This window comes from Ahaetulla prasina, chromosome 3 (genome assembly GCF_028640845.1).
Source record: "Ahaetulla prasina isolate Xishuangbanna chromosome 3, ASM2864084v1, whole genome shotgun sequence".
NCBI lineage: Eukaryota > Metazoa > Chordata > Lepidosauria > Squamata > Colubridae > Ahaetulla > Ahaetulla prasina.
Genome location: NC_080541.1, coordinates 111057351 through 111074567, shown reverse-complemented (window position 1 = coordinate 111074567; position 17217 = coordinate 111057351). Strand labels below are relative to the sequence as shown.

General features: G+C 38.4%; 2 protein-coding genes and 1 pseudogene across 2 annotated transcripts in view; all 3 read right to left on the bottom strand.

Annotated features, from left to right (window-relative positions):
- Window positions 1-3461, bottom strand: part of LOC131195683 (protocadherin gamma-B5-like) — a 29344-nt pseudogene extending 25883 nt beyond the window's left edge.
- LOC131194996 (cadherin-23-like) overlaps window positions 1-17217 on the bottom strand; it is a 240846-nt gene that overhangs the window by 141220 nt on the left and 82409 nt on the right. The window lies entirely within an intron of this gene.
- LOC131194044 (protocadherin gamma-B5-like) overlaps window positions 7985-17217 on the bottom strand; it is a 44998-nt gene continuing 35765 nt past the window's right edge. The window contains exon 3 of the mRNA XM_058174598.1: window positions 7985-16120. The gene's annotated coding sequence lies outside the window, so the exon portion shown is untranslated. The remainder of the gene's footprint in view (window positions 16121-17217) is intronic.

Sequence of the window (17217 nt, the reverse complement as noted above, 5' to 3'; positions counted from 1 at the left end):
AGGAGTCCAGAGAATTTTAACTTCATTTATTGTTGAAGGATATAGCTGCTAATATATTGATACAAGTTGCAAGATTTTGCTTTGAACATGTACAAAAGCATAGGTACCTTATAGTTACAAAAATCAGCAGAACTAGCAAAGCAAAATTCTACGCTGTATTCCACTTTACTTTCTCTGTTTTATTTTTTAATTTATATTTTATGTAAACATAATAAAGGATTGTAAAGTAGCAAAAAAAGATAAGGTTTTATAGTTAACAGATTTAATAGGTTTAGTTAACTAAATTAGCTTAAAAGGTTCCGGTTTATAATTTTCATGCTGTTTTAGCAATACCTACTTATATATCTGTATATCAATATTTTCCCATTTTTCCTTTTTTACAATGATAATTGATCATAATGTTTGTTCCATAATATCACCTATTATTTTCTAATAGCAACAATCTAACATGATTTTGAGTTTCAGGTTATACATTAATTTTAAAATTAATGTCATATTACATAGAGTTCAATTAAATCTTATAAAATAGTTTGTATAGGATTGCGTTTGTTTTCTAAGGAGCATAATTATGGGGAGAGCAATAAAAAAGAATATTACCTTTTCATTATTTTCTACCTTAGGATGCAAACTGCTTTCTCCGTTGCTTGAAAGAGGCACCTCAGTTTTTTCACCACAAAGCACATTCTCTGCAATTTGAATGTTTGGTGCCAGGAAGGTAAATTCATTCTTTCTGGATTCTGAGGACAGGCAAAGCTGGTAGGAATAAGGCAGAGTCCCATCTTGAAAACTGGGTGGAAATATGACCCCAGCTGTGGAATGGGAAACGGGAGCAAAACATGGTAAGAAGCTGGAATTTCCTGACTGCCTGAGTTTGATGGCAACGGCCAGAATGACTGACAAGAGGAATAAAAATGACATCACAGCTAAAGCCACCACCAAATAGAACTGCAAGTCCGACTGATCCTCTGAACTCTTCATCTGGTTTTTCATCTCTGGAAGGGCTTCCTGGAAGTTCTCAGCAAACACCAGGTTCAGAGTGACAGAGGCCGAGAGAGTCGGTTGTCCATTATCCTTCACCAGAAGGACCAGTCTCTGTTTCACAGCATCTCTTTCCAAAAAGGTTCTTGCTGTCCTGATCTCACCCGTATGGGAGCCAATAGTGAAAAGGGCTAGCTCCGTGGCTTGAATCAGCTGGTAGGAGAGCCAGGCGTTGTGTCCAGAATCAGCATCCACAGCCACCACCTTTGTTACCAGATAATCTGCCTCGGCTGAACGAGGGACCATCTCAAAGAGGGCAGAGTCCTTGGAATCTGTTGAAGGGGACAGGATTTGGGGGCTGTTGTCATTCCGATCCAGGATAAACACCCTGACTGTGACGTTGCTGCTAAGAGGGGGACTCCCACCATCTTGGGCCTTCACCTGCAGCTGGAATTCCCTGAACTGTTCATAGTCAAAGGATCGCTGGGCATAGATGATGCCGGTCTCAGAGTGAATGGAGATATAGGAGGAGATGGGAAATTCTTCAATGTTGCTGGTGAGGATTGAATATGTGATCTGTGAGTTTTGATCCACATCCGGATCAAAGGCTTGAATCTGGAAGATGGAGGCACCAGAAGGATTGTTCTCTGGCACATAGATGCTGTAGGAAGTTTTTTCAAAAGCAGGAGCATTGTCATTGATATCAGAGATCTGCAGCAAGATGGTTTTATTTGTGCTCAGTGAAGGAGTTCCCTTGTCAATGGCTGTGATTGTAATATTATACTGAGATGCTTTTTCTCTGTCCAGAGGTCTGTCTGTCATGAGCTTGTAGTAATTTTTAGATGATGGAAGTAACTTAAATGGCAAATTATTTTGCAAATAGCAAGTAGTCTCTCCATTATCACCAGCATCCTTGTCATTTACACTGAGAAGAGCAATCAGCGTTCCAGGAACTGAATCTTCAGGAACTGGACTGAACACGGAGGTTAGAGTTGTCTCTGGGGGATTATCATTCTCATCTAGAACACTTATTTCAATATTGGAGTGTGCTATTAATTTGCCCCCATCTTTTGCTGCAACTGTCATTGTATATTGTTTTATTCCCTCAAAATCCAGTAGGGCACTAAGAATGACAGTTCCTTTACCAGAATCCAGCCTGAATTTGTCCTTTGCAGTTGCTGGTAAGTTGCTGAAGTGATATGTGATTTGGGCATTTGTCCCTTCATCTTTATCAGAGGCTTCCACCTGAAGCACAAGGGATCCAACTGGAACACTTTCTTTCAAATTAACTGTATATGTATCTTGAGTGAAAATGGGTGGGTTGTCATTGGCATCAGTGACATTAATCCATATATGGGCAGTTCCAGTTTTCCTTGGTTCTCCCCCATCCAGGGCTGTAAGGATCAAGTGAAGGCTCTGTTCACTTTCCCGATCGAGGGGTTTCTGCAGCACCAGTTCTGCATATTTAAGTCCATCTTTTCTCTCTCTAATGTCTAGTGCAAAATGGTTATTTGGACTCAGTATGTAATTTTGGACAGAATTGAGGCCAACATCTGGATCTTCTGCTGTTCCTACCTGAAATCTTGTACCTGGCAAAGTTAGTTCACTTGTTTCCAAGCTGATATTGTTATTGTGGAATTTGGGTGCGTTATCATTAATATCCTGGATTGTCACTGATATATGGAAAACATTCAGAGGGTTTTCAAGTACTACATCCATATTAACAAGACAAAGAAGAAATGCGTCACATAGTTCTTCCCTATCAATCCTGTCATTCACATAGAGGTTTCCATTTTTGGCATCGATACTGAAATAATGCATTTGACCAACAGAGACAGCATTCAAATTTCTCCTAGACAGCTCTTGGATATTTAGTCCCAAATCCTTGAGAAGATTCCCTACTACAGATCCCTTAGTCATCTCTTCCGGTATTGAAAAGCCAATTTCTTCTGAAGCAGTACAGCAGGAACATGATAATAATAAGAGAAGCAATACTTGCCTTCTGGCTGCCCTTCCATTGTCTTTGTTCTTTCTATCCATCCAGCTGTCTGCAGAGTTTCTGGCTTCGTCCAGCAACTAGTAGTGATCAGATGAAATTTCCTTACAGTGCAAGAAATCTATTTATATAAAAATTAGCTTCTTCTTGCTTTTGTTGTTTAGACTGCAAATATTAGATTTGAATTTTTCTGTGGTCTGCTGTATGCCCATTATGTGCAACACTATAGGAGAAAAGTATCAATGAAACATCATTGGCTCACCAGCTTTTCTTCCCTTGCCACATTGTCCAACAGTGACACTCTGAGGATCAGTCAGAAAATTGCATTGAATAGTTTCCTATCCAATTTAAAATAGAAATGCTATTTCACTGTGATTGTTTGTCTCATAAAAATAAATGTATTTTGAAAATATGTTTGAATCTTATTTTTAAGGTATTATTTTATTTCTCCATTTGTTTCTTCATGTAAGCCACTGAATATGACTTTAACTTCCATTTTATTGCTTTGTAATTATGAATTCATAATTACATGGAATTATGAAATTCTGACAATGACAATTATTTGGATTATGTGAATTTGTGCTTTTTTAAAAGGACCTATCGAAATGTAATAAAATGAGGCTCCTGAAAACATTATGTCAGCACTGTCACCTTAAAAGTTAAGGTTCTAGCTTCTCTCACTGAGAAGGCTGAAACGTATTATTTTAAAGGTGTAAAGGAGGTAGCTGTATTAATCTGCTGCAGATGATAAGAAGGAAGATTTGAATGGGCAGTGACCCTGATCCACAATCACTTATGCAAAAATGAATTACCATATTTTTTGCTCCATAAGACACACTCCCCCCCCAAAGTGGGTGCAAATGTCTGTGCAAATGGAGCAAACAATATGGGCTGCAGCGGCAGAGTCCTTTTACAGTGCTGAACCCCACCTCTTCTGTCTTTGTCATTGCCCATTTTCCTCCTCTAAACCTAGGTGTGTGTTATAGTGCATCTTATAGTATGAAAAATATGGTAATCTGTACACAATGTACAAAACTTTACATTTGTCTTTTAAAATTCTAGAATCTCATACTCTATTAAACAAATTATATCTAGCTACTGATCTTTGTAAATATGTGTACATGCGCACGCATGTGCATGTATGTATGTAATGCAAAAATATTCTTTTTTAGATTAAAACTCAGTATCCCCATTGAAAGATGTATTGCTGATTCCAAAAGCATCAGCACTGAAAATACCTCTCTAAAAATACTGTAACTCTGATTAAACATAATGTGTGCCTTTGCAATCTTTTCCATCTTTGATAATATCATAATAATGTGGCCTCATGGCCATTTTGATAAACTTTCTTCTTTTTATGTTCTGTTTTATGGACAAGAAAGACCAATACATTTTACATATTTTGAGGTTACTCTTGAACAATATCATAATAAGAATGCAATTGGACATATCATGGGAACATGTTAGAACATGCCAGTTTATTAGAAATACAAAACAGACATTAAAATGGAAGTGGTAAAAGTGAGTTCTGCATTCAGATTCTGCTTATGGATTTCTCATAGGCAGCTTGTAACCACAGTGGAAATGTTCTGAGGTTTAAAACTACCAAAATAGCAGAAAAACACATATAGATGCCTTTTTGAACAACATTAAATAACACAACTACTCCAAAGGCTGGACATTCTGAGTGACTGACATCATGTGATAAAAGTGTGAAATAGAGTTTCATAGGTTTATAAAATTATAAAGTTGGAAATGTTAGATTCATTTTAGATTATTAAATTAAACCACCTGCTCCAGAATCCAAATGAAAGTATCCTCCACAAATAATAGCTCAGGTTTTGTTTAAAAATATTCAGTATAGGAGAGTCAATCAGTCCTATTGTCAAAGGGGCCTCTGGTGGCTCAACAGACTAATGCAGTCTGTTATTAACACAGCTGCTTGCAATTATTGCAAGTTCAAGTCTCACCAGGCCCAAGGTTGACTCAGCCTTCCATCCTTTATAAAGTAAGTAAAATGAGGACCCAGATTGTTGGGGGCAATAAAAGTTTGTATATAATATATACAATAAACTTGACTTTGTATATAATATACAAATGGATGAGACTATTGCTTAACACAATGTAAGCCGCCCTGAGTCTTCGGAGAAGGGTGGGATATAAATTCAAATAAAAAAAAAATAAAAAAAATTGCTCTTACTATTAGAAAAGTTTTCATAACATTCAATCAAAGCCATTTTTTCGTAATTTAAATTCATTATTATGGAAATGTTAAGTGTTCTGCCATATTGCTGCGTGACTACAGCCCTACCTGAACTACTAGAGGTGCTTGCTGGCGTGGCGGTTGAGGTTCCCAGACTTTTGGTCTTGGGAGATTTCAACTTGCCATCGGCCGGCTTGTCATCAACGGTGGTTCAGGAGTTCCAGGCCTCCATGACGGCCTTGGACCTGATTCAAGTAACTGATGGCCCTACACACATTGGGGGAGGCGCACTAGACTTGATTTTTATCTCTGGTCAGTGGGTAAATGATCTGGATTTAGGAGATATAGTGAAAGAACCGGTGTCATGGTCAGATCATTTTCTCCTTCGCCTAGACTTTTGGACCGCTGCTCCCCGCCGCAGGGAGACGGACCCGATGCGTTGGTTCTGTCCCAGGCGCCTGATGGACCCGGAGAGGTTCCTGATGGAGCTTGGGCCGTTTCCTGAGGATCTTACCCATGGCACGACTGAAGAACTGGTTGCGGCTTGGGAACGGGCCGCAGCTGGGGCTTTGGACCGTGTCGTGCCTTTGCGGCCTCTGACCCGGCGTAGATCTCAATTGGCTCCCTGGTTCTCCGAGGAGCTGAGAGAGATGAAATGCCGGAGAAGACGCCTAGAGAGTATTTGGAGGTCCAGCCGTTCCGAGGCTGATCGGACACTAGTGAGGTCTTTTACTAAGACCTACCTAGTGGCAATGAGGGAGGCGAAACATTCCTACGTTTCCACCCTCATTGCATCAGCAGATAACCGCCCGGCCGCCCTGTTTTGGGTGACCCGTTCCCTCCTTCAACAGGAGGGTCGGGATGACCTCGTACAGGGACGAGCTGAGGAGTTTAACGGTTATCTATACGATAAAATCGTTCAGCTTCGTGATGGCTTGGACCATGATTGCGATGATTCAGCCGAGATGGCAGAGACACGTCTTGTGGAGGTTATTTGGGATGAGTTTGATTCTGTGGCTCTCCAGGACGTGGACAGGTTACTGGGGAGGTTGCATGCAACTACATCTTTACTGGACCCGTGTCCTTCCTGGTTAGTACTGGCTGCTCAGGAAGTGACATGAGGCTGGCTCCAGGGGATTATAAATGCTTCTTTGGTTGAAGGGGTTTTCCCCGCCGCCTTGAAAGAGGCGGTGGTGAGACCTCTCCTGAAGAAGCCTTCCCTGGACCCAGCTATTTTGGGAAACTACCGTCCAGTCTCCAACCTTCGCTTTTTAGTGAAGGTTGTAGAGAGTGTGGTTGCATGGCAGCTTCCCCGGCACCTGGAGGAAACTGTCTATCTAGACCCGTTCCAGTCCGGCTTCCGACCCGGTTACAGCACGGAGACGGCTTTGGTCGCGTTGGTGGATGACCTCTGGAGGGCCAGGGACAGGGGTTGTTCCTCTGCCCTGGTCCTATTAGATCTCTCAGCGGCTTTTGATACCATCGACCATGGTATCCTGCTGCGCCGGTTGGAGGGATTGGGAGTGGGAGGCACTGTTTATCGGTGGTTCTCCTCCTATCTCTCCGACCGGTTGCAGACGGTGTTGACAGGGGGGCAGAGGTTGTCCTCGAGGTGCCTCACTTGTGGGGTACCTCAGGGGTCGATTCTCTCGCCTACCCTGTTCAACATCTATATGAAGCCGCTGGGTGAGGTCATCAGTGGTTTCGGGGTGAGTTATCATCTGTACGCTGATGATACTCAGCTGTACTTTTCCACCCCGGACCACCCCAACGAAGCGGTCAAAGTGCTGTCCCGGTGCCTGGAAGCTGTACGGGTCTGGATGGGGAGAAACAGACTCAAGCTCAATCCCTCCAAGACGGAGTGGCTGTGGATGCCGGCACCCTGGTACAGTCAGCTGCAGCCGCAGCTGACTGTTGGGGGCGACTTAGTGGCCCCAAAGGAGGTGGTTCGCAACTTGGGCGTCCTCCTGGATGGAGGGCTGTCCTTTGATGAACATCTGGCGGCCGTCTCCAGGAGGGCCTTTTACCAAGTTCGCTTGGTTCGCCAGTTGCGTCCCTTCCTTGACCGGGATGCCTTATGCACAGTCACTCACGCTCTGGTTACGTCTCGGCTGGATTACTGCAATGCTCTCTACATGGGGCTGCCCTTGAGGTGCACCCGGAGGCTGCAGTTAGTCCAGAATGCAGCTGCGCGAGTAGTAATGGGAGCCGCTTGTGGCTCCCACGTAACACCACTGCTCCGTAGTCTGCACTGGCTTCCTGTAGTCTTTCGGGTGCGCTTCAAGATTTTGGTTACCACCTTTAAAGCGCTCCATGGCTTAGGACCCGGGTACTTACGAGACCGCCTGCTGTTACCCTATGCCTCCCACTGACCCGTACGCTCTCACAGAGAGGGTCTCCTCAGGGTGCCATCCGCCAAACAATGTCGGCTGGCGGCCCCTAGGAGTAGGGCCTTCTCTGTGGGAGCATCAACGCTCTGGAATGAACTCCCCCCTGGCCTATGTCAAGTGCCTGATCTTCGGACCTTCCGTCGTGAGCTAAAAACATATTTATTTATTCAAGCGGGACTGGCATAAATAGATTGATTTTAAATTGGGTTTTATTAATATTTTAAATTTTAAATTCATTTTAATTCTCAGTCGTTTAGTAATTGTTATATTTTAATTCGTTTTAATTGTATATATCCTCTATTTTATTTTGGCTATACACCGCCCTGAGTCCTTCGGGAGAAGGGCGGTATAAAAATTTAATAAAATAAAATAAAATAAAATAAAATAAAATAAATATGGGACAATACGGTACTGGCCTTGGTGGTCTTCTATATGACAACCATTTATGAACTTGAAGAGTGTTCTCATATCCTCTATCAATCTTCTGTTCTCCAAACTAAAGATTTTTAGTTCCTTCAGACTCACTTAATACTATTACATTTCTAGTTCCTGATCTTCCTCAGTCCCCTTCTTTAAAGCAGTTCCAGTTTTAATACTTCTTAAACAATGGTGTTTAAGTACAAAGTATTTGAGATGAACTGTGATTAATGCAGGATAAAGCTGAACACTTTCGGTGATGCAGATAAAATAGCATTTGTCTTTCTTGCAGCCACATGACATCACAGTTGGTTTAGTAGTAAAAACACCAGACTAGAAACTGGGAGACCATGGGTTCTAATCTTGCCTTAGGCATGAAAGCCAACTGGGTGACTTTAGACCAATTCTTTCTTAGCCCAGCCCAACCCACCTCATAGGCTGGTTGTGAGGAAAATAAGAGGAGGAAGGAGTATTATGTATGTTTTATTTTTATTTTATTTATTTATTTGTCACAACATCATACAAAAAGATTATGTAGTATATACACATATAAACATATATAGGAAGAAGAAAAGAAAAACAATAGGACAGGAACGGTAGGCACGTTTGTGCGCTTATGCACGCCCCTTATGGTCCTCTTAGGAATGGGGTGAGGTCAATAGTAGAAAGTTTTTGGTTAAAGCTTTTGGGATTATGGGAAGAGACCACAGAGTCAGGTAAAGTATTCCAAGCACTGATGATTCTGTTGCAGAAGTCATATTTTCTGCAATCTAGATTAAAGCGGTTTACATTAAGTTTAAATCTATTGGTTGCCCTTGTATTATTGCAATTAAAGCTGAAGTAGTCTTTGACAGGAAGGACATTACAATAGATGATTCTGTGAGTTAAACTTAGGTCTTGTCGAAGGCGACGGAGTTCCAAGTTTTCTAAGCCTAGGATTTCAAGTCTGGTGGGATAAGGTATTTTGTTGTTTTCAGAGGAATGGAGAACTCTTCTTGTAAAATATTTCTGGACACGCTCAATTGTATTGATGTCAGAGATGTGGTGAGGGTTCCAAACAGGTGAGCTGTATTCTAGAATTGGTCTAGCAAATGTTTTATATGCTCTGGTTAGTAGTGTGGTGTTTTTGGAAAAGAAGCTACGCAAAATTAGGTTTACAACTCTTAGAGCTTTTTTTGCTATGTAGTTGCAGTGGGCTTTGGCACTTAGATCATTTGACATGAAAACTCCAAGGTCTTTAACGTTTAATGTTTTATTAATATTTATTAATCTTTAATGTTTGGGGCCTTGACTTGTTTATAACAATAATGAAAACAGATTAAAAAATTTAATAAATAATCAGTTTATAATTTTTATTCTAGGCTCTTTTCCATAACTTCTACAGACAGAATAAAACTAGACTGCTCACCAGAAATACTAATAAGAAAGGTAAGGTTTAAATAATTTGGACACATAATGTGATGGCAAAAGTTATAGGAGAAGGCCCAGATGCTTAGGAAAAGTGAAGGTGTTTGAAAAAGAGAAGCCAAAAGCGGCATAGAGGAGCATGAAGAATGTCAGGCAGTCATGTGAAATCATCAGCTCACATAGAATTAGAAGTGATTACAAGAAGAAGTATCAAATCAGGCAATATGGTTATTCTTCTCTAATTCCTAATTGTATAACTTTGCACTTGGTCTATTGTTAACTTACAAATAAAAGTAGCCAATGTACTATTTTCAATCACACAAAACTCCATACTCCCAAATCATCAAACTCCACATTGTTTTAGGCTTTACAAAATATAGCTACTAGTTATCTCATTAAATATAATATTTAGAGATATCTCACTAAATATAATATTATTTGCAGTATTTTTTAAAGATAACCAATGTTTCAGCAATGGGGGACTTAGCACTTTCCCCTTTTTTTCTTGTGCTAATTGATCTTCCATGGTCCTATTTTTAGAAGAACATCATGACTGATTTTGATCAAACTTTGTTGATTTCATTCTTTGTAGCCAAATCAATGAATGCTCATTAATGGATTCTTGTGAAAAGACAGTACACTGTAGTTATATTATATTCTTTTTGTTCCCTCCTTCTCCCAATTTCTATTAATGGCAATATCTGTTATTCTTTTTAATAGAGAAGAATATCTGTTCACAAAGTTTATTTCCACATTCAGTGGCTGTACAGGTTATGTTCTCTTTGCTTATTTTATTTTTCTTGTTGAAAGAGAAGTCAGGGCTCTCTACTGAACCTTATATTAGAACCTTATATAGCATCTGCAAATCTCATACCACCTTTACAGGTACTTTACAACATCAGCAAGGTAAATATATAAATATAAGCCCTGATCAAGTACTTAAAGAAAGCTGATCTTTGCATTTTCAGCTAAAGTCAGAGGGGACAGGGAAAGAAAGGGGTGAAAGAGAAGGATCCACAGTGGCGCAGAGGTTAGAGTGCAGTATCTTCCATCCTTCCGAGGTGGGTAAAATGAGGACCCAGATTGTTGGGGGTGATATGCTGACTCTGTAAACTGCTTAGAGAGGGCTATAAAGCACTGTGAAGCGGTATATAAATATAAGTGCTATTGCTATCCTAGTACAAAACTTTTATTTCATATTTATTTCACATTAATTTGTTACACACAGAAATATTTACTCATCTGAGTTCTTTTCTCCAGTCTGAAGTTGACCAGCAGGCATAAACATACTGCAGATAATCCTCAATTTACAATTTGTTTAGCGACCATTCAAAGTTACAACAGCAGTGAAAAAAGTTATCTATAGCCAGTCCTTGCACTTATGACCATCACAGAATCCATAGGGTCACATGATCAAAATTCAAGCGTTAGGCAATTGGCATGTAGTTATGACCGTTGCAGCATCCCAGGATCATGTGATCACCATTCGCAACCTTCTCAGCCACTTCCGACAACCAAAGTCAGTGAAGGAAGATGGATTCACTTAACAACTACCTTGCTTAGCAGTGGAAATTCTCAATGGCTAGTAGATGAAGAAATACACCACATTTGTTTTTGGGTGATTTGGTAGATGGTTACATTAATAATTTTCCTCCATATTTTCCTCCATATCAGAATAGGTGAAAATAGTAAGTGAAAATCCCTGCATTCTTTCTTTAGGAATACCATTTTAGCCACTGAGATACTAAGCTTGTATCTGCAGTGATCAGGCTGAAAGTTAAGGATCACTCAAAACAAATATAAAGCTTTATTTAAGATGAGAAACATCTTCATAATGTCTTTCCTTCATAAGGAGAATAAACAAATAACTGATATTTTCTTGCTCTTTCATTCTGACAAGCATATTTATGCACAAGAGAAATGGTTTTTGATGAGAACAAATAGTTTGTATGTGTGATAAAGGTATCTTCATATACAAAAAAAATATTGAAATTTTGGTGCAAAATACCAAATGAATTGTATTCCTTCTCCATCATTGATAGCCATAGATAAAAACAAATATTGCACAATGTTAAGGAACCCAAATTTAATTAAGATAGCTCATCTGCACTTTTGGGAAATCCTTACTACCTCAAAAATATCTTCAGCAAAGGATTACCGTATGTATCTTTCTGCAGAAACAAAAGAGCTGTCCTGATCTCACTAGTGTGGAATTCAGTAGAATTCCAATTCAGGTTCATTGCTATCACCAACTGGTAAGAGAGCCAACCATTCTGATCGGAATCCACATCTATTGCCACTACTTCAGTGATCAGGTAATGTGTATCAGAAGATTGAGGACCCAGCTCTACCCCAGTTCAGCCTCCAGTGGGAGGGGTGGTCTCAAGAGTCTCATCCATGATGAAGAGAAGTACTGACATATTGGAGCTGTGCTTTAATCAGGAATTGAATTTCTTTCATTCTCTCATAACTGAAAGATAGCATGCCATAGTTCCAATCTCAGAATTAACAGAAAGTAGGTACAGAAAAGCACTGAACCACTGTGATGAACAGATGAAGTATGTTATTCTGCAATTGTCTCACTCATTTGCCTTCGCACAGGAAATAAGGAGTCCCCTCTAGCCTTTCCCCCAGTTGTTTAAATAAGCAGTGTAAACTGATTGCAGATCTCCAACTAATAACAGTGATATTGTAAACTGCTCTTCCTGTATGAAAACTGTAACAATTACCATAGGATCTTGCTATTTGAAAGGGAAGTTCTTGGGAATGGAACATCTGATGTTTTGACAAGTCTTCAATCTTGCAAATTTAGAAAGATTATCACAGTTATGGATGGATAATATTTAGGGATGGAAGTGATCCATAAAACACATAGTAGGGGTTGATCTGTCCAATAAATCTTCATCATCCAGAACTTGAACATCAATGTTATAATGTACAGAATTGTCATAATCTTAATTTCCTACAATTTTCATTTCCCCCACATTTGCATTCATGTAATCTATTTCAGAAGCTTTGGGTGGGATTTTTCTAAATATTTAATTTTTTGTTGGTTTCTTTCTCTATTATCAAGAAATGTTAATATGATTATTGTGGCTCCAAATATTTACTTTATAGAAGTATTGGCTAAAAACAGATGCATTATCATCAACATCCATCACAGTAAACTGAACTTAACAGGCTCTCCAATATCATGTGCCACGAGAACAATATTGTGAATAAAGATTTTTTCATGATCCAAGTGCTTTACCAGCATTATTTCAATATATTGTTTATCACAAGAATTATATATTTCAATATATTGTTTATCACAAAACAATATATTTATCACAAAAACTGTTTGTATACTCAGAATATTTACTGCATTTGATTTTGTGCACCTGCATAGAATTGTCTCCTAAAGCAAAGTCTTGAGCTTCTAACAATGGAAATTTGCAATCCGGTATTGTATTCTCAATAATATTTATTGCTAGCTTCTCTGGAAAGCAGCCAAAGTTGTGGCGAAGTGGTGTGGATGACCAGTAGCTTCGAAAAGTCCTGTCAAATTCTTTTAGTCAGGAGGCTTTGCAGGGCCAAAAGTCACCCTGTAGGGGTGTAGAAGACAGAGAGGATGCTTCGGTGGTTGCGAGGAGAGTGCAGTCTCCTTGTTTGACCCAAATAAAGCCCCTTTAACCAGTGGAAGAGAAAACAGCCATTATGGCTGAACCGAAGCCATGACAGTTGAAATGAAAGAGAAGAAAGGAAAGATCCTGTAACAGTGTGCTCAGTCTGGGTAAGAACTTTCTAACTTTTGCCATGGAATTTCCCCTAAAAAACACCCCCTTTGAAAAGTGGGACTCAATTGAGTTGAATAGCGGCAACTAAGACCTGGAGCTACTGTCAGATTTGGAAAAGAAAGAAAAGAAATTGCAGGTAGAAGCAACCTTAAAGATAAAGGATAGACTGGATTGGCTAGTTTTTAGCAATTTAAATTGTTTCAAAATATTGGATTATACTTTTATTGCCATCTTGATTTGAAGGCCTTTGGAAAATTATTGGAAAATATTTTTGGAGATATTTTATTTGCAGCAAAAGTGGAGAAAAAGAGTAACAGTGACATCTACTGGAGTGAAAGTTGTTTAGTCTACAGATTAATTGGCATACACTAAACAATACCTGTAAATTGATTATACTTGGTGTTTGGAGACAGATTGTGAAAACATTCAAATTTTAGAACTTGAGGATTACAAATATGCTGGACAGTGTGAGACTGGGAAACAGCTTGGATTTGTTTTGAAATTACGTGAAGGTTGCTAACAGACTAGTTAAGGGAGTGATTTTGTGAAGTGCTCTAATATTGGCTTTCTTGGTGAGATGAATAACTGGGACATTGGGATCTGAATAGATCACTGAGTAACTTTTTAATTCATTAAAATAAGGCAAAATGGTATAATGGGGGAAATAAATGTATTATTAAAAGAAATATTATTGTTTCTCCAAGGTATGCAGGAAATGATGACAAGGAATCATAAGGAGATAAAGGAATTAGTACAGGACGTAGTTTAAGATCAGAAAATTATGAGCATAAGACACTGAATAATGAATATGAAATCCAGGAAGTAGAGAAGCAAATAGAAAGAACAGAGGAAATGACAGGGGAGGAAAAATGACAAAGGATACCAAAAAAAAAGAAGAGAGAGTAAAAGCTGATGAAATAGAAAAAGTAAATTACACTTTAAGAGATCAAAAAACAGAAGAGAACACATGGAAGGACACCCCTGAAGTGAGGAAAGGATCATTGAAAGGTCTACTGAAGGCTCAACAGAGTGAAGAAGTGATAGAGAGAGATGAAATACTTAGATTAAACATGAATGATATAAGAAGATATAAGACCCCAAGGGAGGAATATGGGAGATGTGCCAAGAAGTCAATAAGAGATGAGATATGAAAATGGGCAAGAGATGAGGGACAGATGTAGAGTACAGTCTAATATAGGAGTTGTTCTATTAAAAATTAGTATAGAGGTAGAAACTAGAAATGGGGAAAATATTACTCTTTAACTTGGGAGCTATTTTATTAATGGTTAGAAAATAGAAGCAAAGTTGGAAATTTAGAATCAAGGAGGATATGTAAACAAAGGTGAAGTAATTGTAATTAAATAATGAATATTGAATAATTAGTATAAGACATTATGTTTGTAATGTCAGATAGTATAAATTGATTATAGAGAAAAATGAACAGGATGTTTAATTAAACAATGGAAAATGTTTAATAAGGATTAGCAAAGACCATGGCAAATAGATTTTGAGAAAAACAGTCATAATTATTGCACGTACAAGATTTATTATGTGTATGTAAAAGAGATTGTACCCAGACAGTACACTGCTATTGTGAATATCGAAATTTTATATATAACAAAGAAAATTGCATAATAATAAAAAAAGAAATGGAAATAACCTTTCTCCCATAATTATCTTATGCATTATATCACTAATATTTTGTTAAAGATGTTATCAACAATTTACAAACTGTTCTATACAATAACAGAATTTTTCCCAAATATTATTGAGCTTGAGGAATTATACTCACATGACATTAAATAAACAAACAAAAAAATGGTGTATAATAATAATAATAACAACAACAACAATAGGCAAGCACTTAAAAGCAATTGGCACTGACAAGATCACCATTGGTCAGCTGCAGAAAGCCACCTTACTGGGATCTGCTCGCATAATTCGCTGATACATTACACAGTCCTAAACGCTTGGGAAGTGTGCGACTAGTGATCTGTGATACAAAATCCAGCATAGTTATCTTGTTTGCTGTGTATACGGTCATTTTGTGTAAATAAAATAATAATAATAATAATAATAATAATAATAATAATAATAATAATAATAATAATGATGATGATGATGATGATGATGATGATGATGATGATGATGATGATGTTCAGTAGCGACATCAGAATGAACTTTGGACTTGTAAAATGTGCTATACTATCTACAGGTATGCACCAAGGAAAACTGGAAAAAATAGAAGGAATAGAACTGGGAAATGGAAGCATCATGAAAGCATTAGCAAAGGATGACAGTTACAAATACCTAGGCATATTAGAAGCAGATAACATCTTGAATGGAAAAGTCAAAGAGTCAATGCAAAACATTAAAATCAAAGCTGAATGCTGGAAACATAATTAAAGCCATTAATATATGGGCAGTTCCAGTGATACCCAGCTGGAATCATCAACTGGACTGTGGCTGAACTGGAAAACATGGACCGGAAAACGCATAAACTTTTGAATATGTACTATGCTTTATATCCATGAAGTGATACCGACAGGTTGTACCTGCCAAGAAGAATAGGGGGCACAGGGCTATTGCAAATCCATCAAACTGCAGAAGAAGAAAAATGAAGTTTGAATGATTATGTGAACCAAAGCACAGAAAGATTGTTGCAGGCTGTGAAAATGGAAAACATTATAAAAACAACAGAAACAAAGGCAGAATATAAGGAAAAACAGTTGGATGACAGATTAAGTGGATGGAAAACCAAAGCTCTACATGGACAGCAGTTGAAAAACATTGAAGGAAAATGTGGTAACAACTTGACATGGGCCTGGCTTAAGAGAGAAACCATCAAGAAAGAAACGGAAGGTTTAATACTTGCTGCTCAAGAACAAGCACTACAAACTAATGCCATGAAAGTGAAGATACAAAAATCCACTGACAATCCAAACTGCTGACTCTGCAATGACAAAGTTGAAACTGTTTCACACTTAATATGTGAGTGCAGCGCAAACTGCTTACAAAGGTAGACATGATCGAGTTGCTAAATTAGTCTACTGGTCATTATGTAAAAAATACAACATACCTGTATCCGAAAAGTCATGGGAGCACAAAGTGGAAAAAGTTACTGAAAATGAGATGGTGAAGATCTTGTGGGACTTTTGAATATAGATGGATCATCATTTGGAACACAACACGCCAGATATCATGATTGTCGAGGGCCGAAGCATACAGTTTATTGATATTGCTGTACCAGGAGATGCCAGAGTCAAAGAAAAAGAACTGGAAAAAATTACGAAATATTGCAACCTGGCCATCGAAATTACTCGGCTATGGATGAAACATGTAACGGTTGTCATCGGGGCATTTGGTACTGTGTTCAAGAACTTCACAAAACACTTCAAGAAATTGCAGCTTCCTGCAATAACACCAGCTGAACTGCAAAAAACTGAGCTACTTGGAACATTATATATTTTTAAGAAGGTACTTGGTTGATACCTAGGATGCTGGCAGCAACCCGTATCAACCATTAGCACCAGTCAATGGTATTTGTGATGCATTTTTGAATGTTCAGTTGACTGAGTTTCATGTTTAATGAATAAAAGAGATAATAATAATGTTTATTGCTAGCTTCTCTGACTGGAAGGTAGGAGCATGATAATTAATATCAGTGAATTCTACTTCAGTTTTTTAATTTTTAATCAAATTTCTAGCTGTAATCTCACAATTGAAGCTACACTCCCTTCTTTGAGCCCATTTCTCTTCCTTAGCCTTGTGATGCGTAGATGGGCATTCTAATAATCCAAAGCAAAATGTATAGTCTTGCTTGAAGAAACAAAGTGGATGATATAATCAGTTACCTTCTTTATTCCCAGTCCCAAATCCTTTGCAGTTTCCTATCAAAGACTTTTTCTCTGTTTCTTGAGGAATGAGGGAATGTATCAACTTGGTAGATGTTAATAAACAGAAATAGCAATAGCACTTAGACTTATATACTGCTTCATAATCCTTTACAGCCCTCTCTAAACAGTTTACAGAGTCAGCATATTGTCCCCA